The 13,211-nt window shown below is 45.3% G+C and overlaps 1 non-coding gene across 1 annotated transcript; it reads right to left on the bottom strand.

Annotated features, from left to right (window-relative positions):
• Positions 1-12,653: 12,653 nt before the first annotated feature.
• On the bottom strand, positions 12,654-12,755 carry LOC123456095. The gene has a single exon (XR_006634316.1). It is a non-coding gene; the product is annotated as a U6 spliceosomal RNA (small nuclear RNA).
• Positions 12,756-13,211: the final 456 nt, after the last annotated feature.

Raw genomic sequence — 13,211 nt, 5'->3', positions numbered from 1 at the left:
ACCTTTAAAAGATAGCATTAGGGCCAGAGAGATGGCTTAGTGGTTAAGGCACTTGCCTATGAAGCATAAGGACCCAGGTTTGATTCCTCATTACCCACATAAGCCAGATGTACCTAGTGGCACATGCATCTGGAGTTCATTTGCAGTGGCAGGAGGCCCTGGTATGCCCATTCTTTCTCTATCTCAAATAAGTAAATAAATAAGATAGCATTAGAACTATGATTGTGAGTTCCAGGGCAGCCTGGGATACATAAAGAGGTCCATGTGGGAAAGAAAAAAAAAAAGATAGCATTAGAAAATACTGTCTACTTGAAGCAGTTTGTGGCCAGTGGTCTCAGCCTGCTGCTCCCTGCCCACATGATTCCTGAAGAAACGACATCTCCATTCTGCCCTCTTGTGGTCCTATGTAATAAAGTTTGCTGGGTTGGACTCTGTTTTGGTTTTCTGTTTTGTTTTTAGCCACGCTGGCAAACTAAACCAGGACCTTGCACATACTAGATGAATGCTCTACCACTGACTTACATCCTCAGCCCAGCTCTTGTTTTCTCAAGTTGACATCACTATCGGAACAAAAGTAATGTGAGCCACATTTACAATTTTTACATATTTTTATTTATTTATTTATTTATATGAAAGACAGAAAGAGGTAGATAGAGAGAATGGGCATACCAGGGCCTCTAACCACTGCAAACCAACTCCAGATGCTTGTGCCATCTTGTGCATCTGGCTTCATGTGGGTACTGGGGAATTGAACCTGGGTCCTTTAACTTTGCCAGGAAGCACTTTAACCACTTAGCCATCTTTTCAGCCCCACAAAATTAGTTTAAAAGGTTTTGCATATCAAAAAAGTAGTTCTAAGCTGGGCGTGGTGGTGCACGCCTTTGATCCTAGCACTCAGGAGGCAGAGGTAGGAGGATCGCTGAGTTCGAGGCCACCCTGAGACTCCATAGTGAATTCCAGGTCAGCCTGGGGTGGAGTGAGACCCTACCTCGAAAAACCAAATAAAAAGTAGTTCTAAAATATTTCATCATGTAATTGATTAAAAAAAATACTAAGCTGGGCGTGGTGGCACACGCCTTTGATTCCAGCACTCGGGAGGATCACCATGAGTTTGAGGCCACCCTAAGACTACATAGTGAATTCCAGGTCAGCCTGGGCTAGAGTGAGACCCTACCTCAAAAAACAAAACAAAACAAAAATACTAAAACATTTTATATTTTTTCCCCATACTAATTCCTTAAAATCCTAAATATAAACTGGGCATGGTGGCACATGCCTTTAATCCCAGCACTTGTGAGGCAGAGGTAAGAGGATTGCCATGAGTTCAAGGCCACCCTGAGACTACATAGTGAATTCCAGGTCAGCCTGGGCTAGCGTGAGGCCCTACCTCGAAAAACCAAACCAAACCAAACCAACCAAACAAACAAACAAAAAAACCCTAAGTATATTTCATAGCACATTTCAATTCAGACTAGCTATATTGTCCAATAATTATAGGTGAACAGTGGCTATAATATAGCCAATGTAGCTTCAGGGTATCTCAGATTATCTCAAAACCAGATAGATCAGTGACTAGAGGATTATCAGAAAGGCTCCAGGTTTGGTACCTTGTTAAACGGTAAGGAATACCTTTGAGAGGAAAAGGAGAAAGCAAGAGGAAGATAGGGGCTGGCGTTCTTTGTGATTCAGGTCTGGTAGGTTGGCCAAGCCTTTTTTCTCTGTTTCCTTCTTCCCTGGGCAGGTAGGGAGAGGGAAGGGAGTAGCCCTCGAAGCCAAAGTGCCGTGGGCTGGGCTGGCAGTTTCAGGAGGCACCTGACCTTGTATTGTTTTCTACTTTCTTCGGCTTGTGGGCACTTAATAATATTTTTTTTGTTACACTATTAAAAAATATTTGGGGGGTTCTGGAGAGATGGCTTAGTCCTTAAGGCGCTTGCTTGTGAAGCCTAAGGACCCAGGTTTGATTCCTCAGTAGCCACATAAGCCAGATGCACAAGGACGTGCATGCATCTGGAGTTTGTTTGCAGTGATTAGAGGCCCTCGTGTGCCTATTCTCTCTCTCTCTCTCTCTAATAAATAAATTAAAAATCATTTTTGGATACTTTCATATATGCATAAAACGTATTATGAACATCATTGATGAGTTTTCATTCTTAAAAGTTTTAATTTTATTTTTTTGAGAGAGAAAGAGAGGAAGAGGCAGCAGGGAGAGAAAAAAGGGCACTCCAGAGCCTCCACTTGCTGCAAAAAACTCCAGACACATGAGCCAGCTTGGCATATGTGAGTACTGGGGAATCAAACCTAGGTTCTTAGGCTTCACCATCAAGCACCTTAATCACTAAGCCATCTCTTCAGTCCCCACAATGATTCTTTATTCTTAGTCTGAATACTGGTAGCCATTTCTGCAGTGATCATGAAAAGGTCTACGACATACATATCTGAGCGTTTGCCTCATTGTGTTGTGATTTTTCATGTTTACTTTTCAGAAACATTAAAAATTCCTTCTCCTACAAAGAAGACCTGTACAGGAACTGGAACTCACCACTTCCTGGGGCGTCTTGATTGTGTTCCTAATGTCAGCCTCTTTTATCCTTCTCTTTCTCCCTTCACCCATAAAACATCCTTGGCAATCAAAGTCCCCGGATGGTGCTGTAGGGCAGGTGCAAGCCCATGACTAGGAGTGAGAGTGAGACTCTGGATCGTGTGTGCCATTTCAGTGCTGTTCCTTCCCTCTCCCTGACCCTTGCAGAATCCTTCAGCATGTGGGGATCACTTAAGAAGTACAGCTGTCACCAGTCATGATGGCTCGTGCCTGTAATTCCAGCACTTGGGAGACTGAGGAGAAGGATTTTCATGACTTAGTGGTTGTAAGGACAACCTTCTGAGCTACATAGCAAGACCTTGTCTCAAAATTCCCCCAAAGAAAGAGAGTAATGGAAGGAAAAGGAGGGAGAGAGGAAAGAGGGAGAAACAGCTTTGATGGTTGGTGGTCCAGCTCTCTGGTACAGAGGTCTCTGCCACCCGGAGTCTCTCATTCTGGCCTTTGGATTCCTCAAGTGCGGAGGGTCACAGGCCTTCAGTGAAACAAACCCTTATGATCCACCAGGGGGCACCAAGGCCCTGTGTTGATGAGGCTTTGAAGTAAGGAAAGGGTTTTGTATGTCTCCTGAGCTGGCAGAGAATGGTAAGGAGAAAGTCAAGTGAGGTAGGTGGCCTCAGAGTCAGACAGATGTAAGTTTGCATCCTGGCCAGATCACTGGCTACCAGTGTGACCTCTGAGTCTCACAGGGTGCCTCTGACATGAGGGTAATGCAGGGTATGGGAGGATTACCTAAGATATTTTATAAAAGAGGGGATAGTGCACTGTTGGAGAGTCTGCAGAAGGAAACCTGTTTGTTTCCTCCAGTTGCTTATAATCTAGGTGAGGATGTGACAGGGCCAAACATGGCTGTAAACATCAAGCACTCTAGTGTCCGTGGGTTTGAACCTACATAACTTTTCTATAAAGCTGGTAAATGAGATAATTAAGTAGTTTTTATTTGACTTTTCTAGATAAAGTTACACATTTTGATGTAAAATTATAAAATACAGCAAGTAAAAGCCAGGCGTGGTGGTGCACACCTTTAATCCCAGCACTTGAGAGGCAAAGGTAGGAGGATTGCCATGAATTCGAGGCCACCCTGAGAGTACATAGCGAATTCCAGGTCAGCCTGGGCTAGAGTGAGACCCTACCTTGAAAAAAAAAAAAAAATACAGCAAGTAAAGAAATTACCCGAATTTTGAGGAAAAGATCATGACATCAAAATCCAAGAGAGACTGAGAGGGGAGAGGATACGATGGAGAATGGAATTTCAAAAGGGAAAGTGGTGGGAGGGAGGGCATTACCATGGGATTTTGTTTACAATCATGGAAATTGTTAATTTAAAAAAATTGAAACGAAAAAAAAGAAGTTCCCTGAATTTCTAGCTCAAACTCTAAAGGCATGAATGTGGAGTGAAATAGAATGAGGTGGGAGTTGGGTAAGGTAAAGATGACAAAAGCATGTCACAAGGATCCCCAAAGTCTCACCAGTTCAAACATCTCACTCCATTGAAGCTACAGCATAGCACCCTGGTGGGAGTGAGAAGGGTGAGCATGTCCTGCCTTCTAGCAGGGGACACCAGAGTCCTGAGCCTTAGATCCAAAGGCAATTCCTGCTCAAAGTATCAATGTCATTAATAGTCCATATGCAGGCGGGGGAGTGGGCAGTGACAGCCATGTGCCAGACAACCCACAGGATTCCTTAGTCCCCACAACCTACTACCTATCCTTCTTTCCTTCCTTCCTTTCCTCCCTCTCTCCCTTTCTCCCTCCCTCCCTCCCTCCCTCTTTCTTTCTTTCTTTCTTTCTTTCTTTCTTTCTTTCTTTCTTTCTTTTTTTTTTTTGAGGCAGAGTCTCACTCTAGCTCAGGCCTGAACTAAAATTCATTCTATAACCCCAGATTGGCCTTGAACTCATGAAGAGCCTCCTAACTTCCCAAGTGCTGGGAATAAAGGCATGTGCCACCATGCCTGGACCCACAACCTATTTTGAAGTAGCTAATATTACTTTTTTTCTTTTCTTCCCTTCTCTTCTCTCCCCTTCTTTCTCCCTCCCCTCCCTTCCCTTCCCTTCCCTTCCCCACCCTTCCCTTCCCCTCTCTTCTCCTTCCTTTCCCTTCCCCTCCCCTCCCCTCCCTTTCCCTCCTTCCCTTCTCCTTCCCCCCTTCCTTCCTTCCTTCCATCTCTTCTTTCTCTATTTATTTTTTCTTTTCTCTCTCTCTCTCTCTCTCTCTCTCTCTCTCTCTCTCTTTTTTTTTTTTTTTTGTTTTGTTTTTCGAGGTAGGGTCTCACTCTGGTCCAGGCTGACCTGGAATTAACTCTGTAGTCTCAGGGTGGCCTCGAACTCTCGGCGATCCTCCTACCTCTGCCTCCCGAGTGCTGGGATTAAAGGCGTGCGCCACCACACCCGGCTTCTCTCTCTCTCTTTTGTAGCCCATGTAGCAGAGTACCCTCCTGCTTCCCCTGCTGAGCCCTAAAATTCCCGGGGCGGGCCACCATTCCTAGCTGTGGGCAGTGTTGGGGATCTAACCTAGAGCATTTATGCATGCTAGGCAAGTACTCTACCAATTGATGACATCCCCAGCCCTTACTACCTTCCTTTTATTGTTGAAAACCTGAAACTAGTGACAAGTATGTAAATTGGACATGTGGTCACTTGCCTATAATCCTAGTGCTCAGGTAGCCACAAGTCTTAGGCCAGTCTGTTCTGCATAGCAAGTTCCAGGACAGCCAGAGGCATATAGCTTGATCCAGTCTCAAAACAAAATAACAAAGCCGGGCGTGGTGGTGCTTGCCTTTAATCCCAGCACTCGGGAGGCAGAGGTAGGAGGATCACCGAGAGTTCGAGGCCACCCTGAGACTACAGAGTTAATTCCAGGTCAGCCTGGACCAGAGTGAGACCCTACCTCAAAAGCAACAACAACAACAACAAAAACCCCACAACAACAACAAAAAAAACCCACAAAAAACAAAACTGACTGTAATGTACCCAAGGTCACCCTGCTTGAAAGTGATGGAGCTGAGCTGTCACCTTCCCTCTTGTTGTGCCTCACCCTGCCCTTCATCATGAACACAGTCAAAGAACTCAACAGAGGGACGGTGGGAACCCAGTCCACGTCTACTCTGCAGAGAAGCAAGCAGGTTCAGCGAGGGAAAATGTTACACTTAAACTTCGGATTCTTTCCAGTACTGCATCCCTACAGACACTGTCTCGGAGCTTTAGTTAAACCCACCTCACAGACACTTGTTGTTAGTGAGTTGAAACTTGTCTCTTCTCAACACCTGTTAGGTTCCTAACAGAATCCCCCAGTCCCTCAGGGTGTGGTGTTGCTTCGAGATGGGGTCTTTACAGAGGGGAATCAAGTTGGAAAGAGGATGGCAGGGTAGGGTCTTAATCTAGTGCCCTCAGAAAGGGTAAAGCTGAACACAGAGACACGCACGGAGGCCAGACAATGAGTTCACCCGAAACAGACAGCCAAGGAGGGCGGCTTAGAGCCGATCCCTCCCTCACAGCCTCCAGAAGGAAACCACCCTTGACCGGTAATACCAGAAGCCTCTGTTGGGCACGCCACTCAGTTTGTGGTTCATTATGGCAGCCCTAGGACACCAGTACATTCATGTGTGCAGAAAGCCGACAAGTCAAAGATGTCACAAACACTTGGCAGCCTCAGGTTAACAGAAGGACTGTTTAGGAAGGTCACCCACCCAGAGGCTCGCTCTCACCGTTGCTTTTCGGCTAAGACATTTCTCTTTCCTTGGACATTGGCCAGTGATGGTGGCATGACCCATTTGACCTGGGCCTTGCATCTGTTTTATTTTTATTTATTTATTTGTTTGTTTGTTTTTCAAGGTGGGGTCTCACTCTAGCCCAAGCTGACCTGGAATTCACTCTGTAGTCTCAGGGGGGCCTCGAACTCAAGGCGATCCTCCTGCCTCTGCCTCCCGAGTACGGGGATTAAAGATGTGTGCCACCACGCCTGGCTTTTTTGGATATTTTTTTTTTTTTGGTTTTTCGATCTATTTTATTTTTATATCTAGGCCTTATTTATAAAATGCATATTGAGGAAGTGAGTGGGAAAATAGGCTCATGACCATTCTTACCCCAGCCTCTCAAAGCCATGGGATGGGTAGGTGAATCGACTATGAGTCTGTCAGTGGATGGAAGGTGGCTGGTTGCTTTCCCTAAAGTTTAGAGCTGAACCCTGATTCTGAATGACATGGTAAAAGGTATGTTAGGTGACTCAGGGTGGGCTAACAATGTTCCAGTACAGAATGCTATTTTCCCATTGCTTTATTAATTTTGCTACCAAGGATAAATGAGATGCAGACTTCTATATCCAAGCCTTCATTAGATGCCTAGTTAATGCAGCCATGACAAATGAAAATGAAGTCCTTATGAATAAAAAAGAGATCAACCTCAGTATAAAAAAATTGCAGACCAGAGAAAAGAAAATTTAGAGGAGCTGATAAAATACCCTAGCCTTAATTAGACTGTCTGCATCGCACATCAAATCAGCCTTAATGTCAAGATTTATTGGCCTTGGGATTGGGTAAATGAAATAAGTGCTTGAAAAAATAAATGGAAAAGAAATTACCTGTATTAAATGTATTTGAAGCAGGCCTGTGCACAGAGCCTTTTAGTCAAATGCTGGCTTGCATCTGCTTTGGCTGTGTGCCACTCTTAACTGGTGGTCTGACTTCTCAGCCCCAGGTTGATTTCAGAGAGCCTGATTGTGGCTAAAATAGGTTCCCTTCCCTTCTCAACCAGCGCCGCTCTTGCTCTAGGAAAGTCCTTCTTGCATCGTGAAATATTTTTCATGTCTTCATTTCACCACTTGTTCAGTGATTTAGTAAAGCACTGTGAGCTCTTGCCTCAGTGAGCAGAATTTTGTCGAGTCATCATGATCTGCACAGTTAAGCCCACCCTGGCACAAGGCACAGCACACTTTTTTTTTTTTTTTTCATGACTGCCACAATGTATCCTGGAATCCATGTTTAGTTTTAAGAGCTTGTCTCTGATTACAACATTTAATTATCCCCTTGTGAGACTGAACAGGTCCTCTGATGCCTTGATAACTCAGAAGCTTTCCTGTGTAAGGAATATAAATAGTGCTATCTTGTAGTATTGTGAGATTTCCAGGAGACAGTGTGTACAAAAGCACCCTCTCTGTTTGTGTTGTTAGGATCTTAGGAAGTGATAGCAAAAGCAAACTGAATTAAGCTAGCACTTTGATCTTGGTGGCAGGTACTAAGAGCTGACCTTGGCTTATGGAATAGGAAATGACACTGGGCAGCTCAGGGAGTGTGGGGCAGACGAGAGAGCTCCGTGTAAGCTCCCCCAACAAAACTTCCAAGCACATGTGAAGAAAATGCCCCCGCCCCTGGCAGGACAGCGCTCACACTTGCCCGTAGCACCATAATCACTTCTGCAGTCAGAACATAACCCAGCCCATACCCCTGCGATTCTAACGCCAAGCACGCCTGCTGCTGCCCTTGCCAGCAAAGTGGAATTTTCCCAGGGCCTCAGAACTGAGGTCCTGTGTAGGCAAACTTGGGTGTGAACCCTGGACCACACACCTGGCTTTAGTTGTAAAGGAGCCTATGGAGGGAACGTTCTACTTTCCGTAACTGTTTTGTTAATGCTGTGTGTCGAGCTAGAAAAAAGACATGAAGTGTCACCTCCAGAGAGATTTTGTATTGGTGCAGGAGCGCTCGGGTCAGACATTCTCAGCTCAGGGGCAGCTTTGGGAGCAGCTCTATTGGCAGCGTTAGGGGGAAGGTACTTTCTGCCCTCTCCGCTGGGTGAGGCCTGTTTGAACAGGAAAGTCCACAGGGTTGACCGTTTTACATGGTGTGCCTGAAGCTAAGAGCCCATTTCATGCTGTGGCCTCACTGTAGACCTGGAATTCTATTACTTTATGGATCCCTTGCCCCTGGCCGGCCAAACCCTGTGCCAGGGATAGTAGGGCAGCAGACAAGGTTCCTTTCTTCAAGAAGCTTGTGGTTCTATACAATAAGTGAGCTAGAGAGATAAACAAAAATATCACATTGAGTTTTGGGTAAGAGATACTTTGCAGTCATGGTGCCAAACATAGGCTGTGTGTATTTGGCTTGCCCCAGTGCCCAACACTGCTGTTGCCCTTCACCAGATTCTAAGGAGAGGACTTAGGAGGCAGACATCTGTCTCCATGCCAATCAGGGACTGAGCTGTTTCTGAGAGGGAGAAAAAAAGAATGGGTAGGAGGAAGAAAAAACAAGACAGAGAAACCTTCAGGCCAAGGCTTTTTCCAAATTTGATTGCTTTCCCTTCCCTCTTCGTAATGGTTAGTCTCGGCTGTCAAGTTGGTGAGATTGAAAATCAACCTAAGAGATGATCCTCTGAACATGTCCTCAAGGGAGAAGTTTCACTGAGGTGGGAGGGCCCACCTCAAAGTGGGCAGCACCATTCCATGGATTGGCATTCTAGACTGAATAAAAAGGAGGAAGCTGAGCACTAGCAAATGTCTCCCTGATTCCCGACTGTGGATGTAATATGACCAGCCACCTCACACTCTTGCTACCACACATGCTATGTCATAATGGACTGTGCCCTCAAGCTGTGAGCCCAAAACAGACCCATCCTTTCTTAAGTTGCGTTTGTCAGACATTTTTGTCACAGCGATGGTAAAAGTAATCAGCACTCCATTGTGGTGCTTAGGCAAACACTTGGCTTGTACGAGGTGCTCAACACATGTCTGGTCTCTTCTTTGACCCTCAACTCTCAAGGCATCAGGAAAGAGGCTGGCTACTAGAGGGCCAGTAACAGCCGGGGCAGAAGATGCTCATTGTTTTTGTTATTTTGTTATTACGACAACGTCTTACTACATAACCCTGGATGACCTGGTATTCACTGTATAGTCAGGTTGGTCTTGAGCTTTTTTGTTTGTTTGTTTTTTGAGGTAGGGTCTCACTCTAGCTCAGGCTGACCTGGAATTCACTATGGTGTCTCAGGGTGGCCTCGAACTCATGGTGATCCGCATACCTCTGCCTCCCGAGTGCTGGGATTAAAGGCATGGGCCACCATGCCCGGCTATGTCTTGAACTTTTGATGACTCTTCTGTCTCTGTCTCCTGAGTTTTGGAACTATAGGTGTGTGCACCACCGCCAATGAGGAATGCTCACTGCTACAGATTTCTCCTTAAGGTCTCAGCTGTAGTGTTTAGAAACTTGACATTGACTCTTGTGCTTAACGATGAAAAAACCTTAGCTTTTGCAAAGCACATCTAGTCATATACAATATCTTATTTTAATCCCACCACCATCTCCTGAGAGATCTCAAGCTCCATGTTATGGATGAAATGAATGAGGTTTGGGGAGATTAATTGTGAGGGTGCCATGACCTTGGGACTCCTAGGCTGAGATCAACTATTTAGGAAGTTGATCCCGGGTGAGCCAGCATCTCTGCAACAATATTTTCCCAACCAGCTTAGATAATGCAGACCTCTGAGCCAGTCCCATAAAGTGGCCAAGGGCTGCCTTCTTATCCTGCTCCCCAGTGACCATAGTGTTTTCCCTAGTGCCTTTAAACATCAGTAAATCAACTGCCACATTAATTCTGGGCCATCAGCATTTTACCTCAGGAGAGAGCCAGAGACAGGGACACAAATGTCTCATTGGGATTTCAATTGCCACAGAAGAAGAGAAACGAGTATAATCCCATCTGTCAAGATAGAGAAGGGATGATCTGAAAGTGGCACAGATCACTTTAAGGAAAGAACAGTCCATCACTCCGGGACCAGAGAATATGAAGTAAATAACCTCCTGCACAGGCTGGGAGAAGTATTGATCAGCAGAGTCAATGTCTAGGACATGTACAGCAGGTTCTCTGGCTCTTTTTCCACTTGTCTCACCCAAAGAGGGATTTCTTCCTTCTTTTTCTTTCTTCCTTTCTTTCCTTCTTCCTCCCTTCCTTCATTCCTTCCTTCCTCCCTCCCTCCCTTCCTTCCTTTCTTCTTCTATTTCTCTATCTCTCCCTCTCTCTTTCTTTCTCTTTCCTTCCTTCCTTTCTTTATTTTTATTTATTTATTTATTTATTTTTTTTGAGGTAGGGTCGCACTATAGCCCAGGCTGACCTGCAATTCACTATGTAGTCTCAGGCTGGCCCTGAAATCACAGTGATCCTTCTATCTCTGCCTCCTGAGTGCTGGGCTTAAAGTCATGCACTGCTCCACCTGGTATCTTTCTTTCTTCCCTTTCTTAAATTTTTGTTAACTTATGTCTGTATGGGCACGTGTGCCACAGTGTATGGAGGTCAGAGGACAAATTCAAGGTGTGCTCCACCTTCTTTGAGACAAGGTCTCTTACTGCTGAAATGAGCTGCTAGGCTGCAAAGGAATGTCAGACTAACTGGTCCCTGGCTTTGAATTCTTCTGGGTCCACCTAACCCACCGTGCTGTAGTTATGTCGGGAGCACAGATGCTTGTGCCGCTTTGCATCCAGCTTTATGTGGGTTGGTCGGGGAATTGAACCTGGGTCGGCAGGCTTTGCCAGCAAGCAATTTTAACCACTGTGAAATCTCCCCAGCCTGTTTATTTATTTATTTATTTTTAGACAGAATCTCACTTTGTAGCCCAGGCTACAACTTAGGACACTTGAATTTAGGACAACCCTGCCTCAGCCTCCCAAATTCTGAGATTACAGACAAAAGCCACTATGGCTGGCTGACGCGCACACACACACACACACACACACACACACACACACACACACACACACACGTCTCATTGGGATTTCATTTGCCACAGAAGAAGAGAAATGAGTATAATCCCATCTGTCAAGGCAGAGAAGGGATGATCTGAAAGCGGCACAGATCACGTGTGTGTGTGTGTGTGTGTGTGTGTGTGTGTGTGTGTATACATCTACATAGATCGGGAAAAACACACTCCAATTACTGGAAAGTAATTTTCTTTTCTTTTTTCTGTGGTAGGGTCTCACTCTAGCTCAGGCTGACCTGCAATTCACTATGTAGTCCCAGGGTGGCCTCGAACTCATGGTAACCCTCCTCCCTCTGTCTTCTGAATGCTGGGATGAAAGGCATGCGCCACTACGCCTGGCTTGGAAAGTAATTTTCTTCCCCAATCAGCTTATCTAGAGTTTCCAGAAATTCTCAGTTGCCTTCACACTGGCATTTGCATTTGACTTCCCCACGCTTCACATTCACATTATGGAACAAATCATGATTCCTGGGTCATTTAAACCACCCAACACTAACACTGTAGTCAGGCCCGGCCTTTTCTTTCAGGGTTGCAAACACACTCTTTGCTGTGGCCCTGACATCCATATCTGATATTCCTCCACAGCTGACATGGGCTTTCTTGAGGCTGTGGTCATCTCATTGCCTTCAGTGACAGATGCTTCACAGCTTCTGGCACTTTGCTTCTCAAGATTGTAGCTAAGGTGGGGTGGGACGTGCCTGACTAACAAGTGACAACCATCACCCAGTTTTCAACCTTTGCTTTCCTTCACTTAAAAAAAGAAAGAAATATTTTATTTATTTGAGAGAGAGAGAGAATGGGCACATCAGGGCCTCTAGCCACTGCAGATGAACTCCAGACACATGTGCAACCTTGTGCATCTGGCTTATGTGGGTACTGGGGAATTGAACCTGGGCCTTTAGACTTCATAGGCAAGTACCTTAACTGCTACGCCATCTCACCAGCCTTTGTTTCAGAGTCAGTTGCAACATGCCTGCTACCTGCCTACATTCACAGTGGCCTTTGACCATCAAGGGGCCATCATGAACCAAACCACATGGGATTAAACCAATTCCAGAAGAAAGTGATGTATTCAAGAGTGAAGTAAAGGCAAGATACAGGCAGAAGGCTGCCCCAGGTGGAACACCACCAACTCATTTACTACAAACTGTTTTTATAAGGAAAACGAGCACACTCTGAAGCAATGAGAACAGGTAGGGTCTCATTCTAGCCCAGGCTGACCTGGAATTCACTATAGAGTCTTAGGGTGGCCTTGAACTCACAGTGATCCTCCTACCTCTGCCTTCTGAGTGCTGGGATTAAAGGAGTGCACCTCCATGCCTGGATTAATATGGAACGCTTCATGAATTTGTGTCTCATCCTTGCGCAGGGGCCATGCTAATCCTCTCTGTATTGTTCCAATTTTAGTATATGTGCTGCCAACCTCTTTCGTTGAGACAGGGTCTCTCATTGGCCTGGAGCTCACCAATTAGGCCAGAGTAGGCCAGTGAGCTTCAGGGCTCCACCTGTCTTTACTTCTCCAACACCGGGATTACAGGTAGGTGATACACATTAAAAAAAAAAAACCACAAAACTTTTTATTGACAGCTTCCATAATTATAGACAATAAACCATAATAATTTCTTCCCCCACTTCCATTCTCCTCCTTTCAAATCCACCCTCCATCAAATTCCCTACCCCTTTCAACTAGTCTCTCTTTTATTTATTTTGATGGCATCATCTTTTTCTATTATGAAGGTCTTGTGTAGGTAATGTTAGACACTGTGAGATCATGAATTTTGTGTCTGTAAGATTACATTGTAAGCAGTCCTACCTTTCCTTTGGCTCTTTTTTTTCCTTTAATAGAAAATGGATGCACCAGGGCCTCCAGCCACTGCAAAGG

The sequence above is a fragment of the Jaculus jaculus genome, chromosome 19 (genome assembly GCF_020740685.1).
Source record: "Jaculus jaculus isolate mJacJac1 chromosome 19, mJacJac1.mat.Y.cur, whole genome shotgun sequence".
NCBI lineage: Eukaryota > Metazoa > Chordata > Mammalia > Rodentia > Dipodidae > Jaculus > Jaculus jaculus.
Note: the sequence above shows the minus strand (reverse complement) of the source record. Positions and strands in the feature narration are given on the sequence as shown.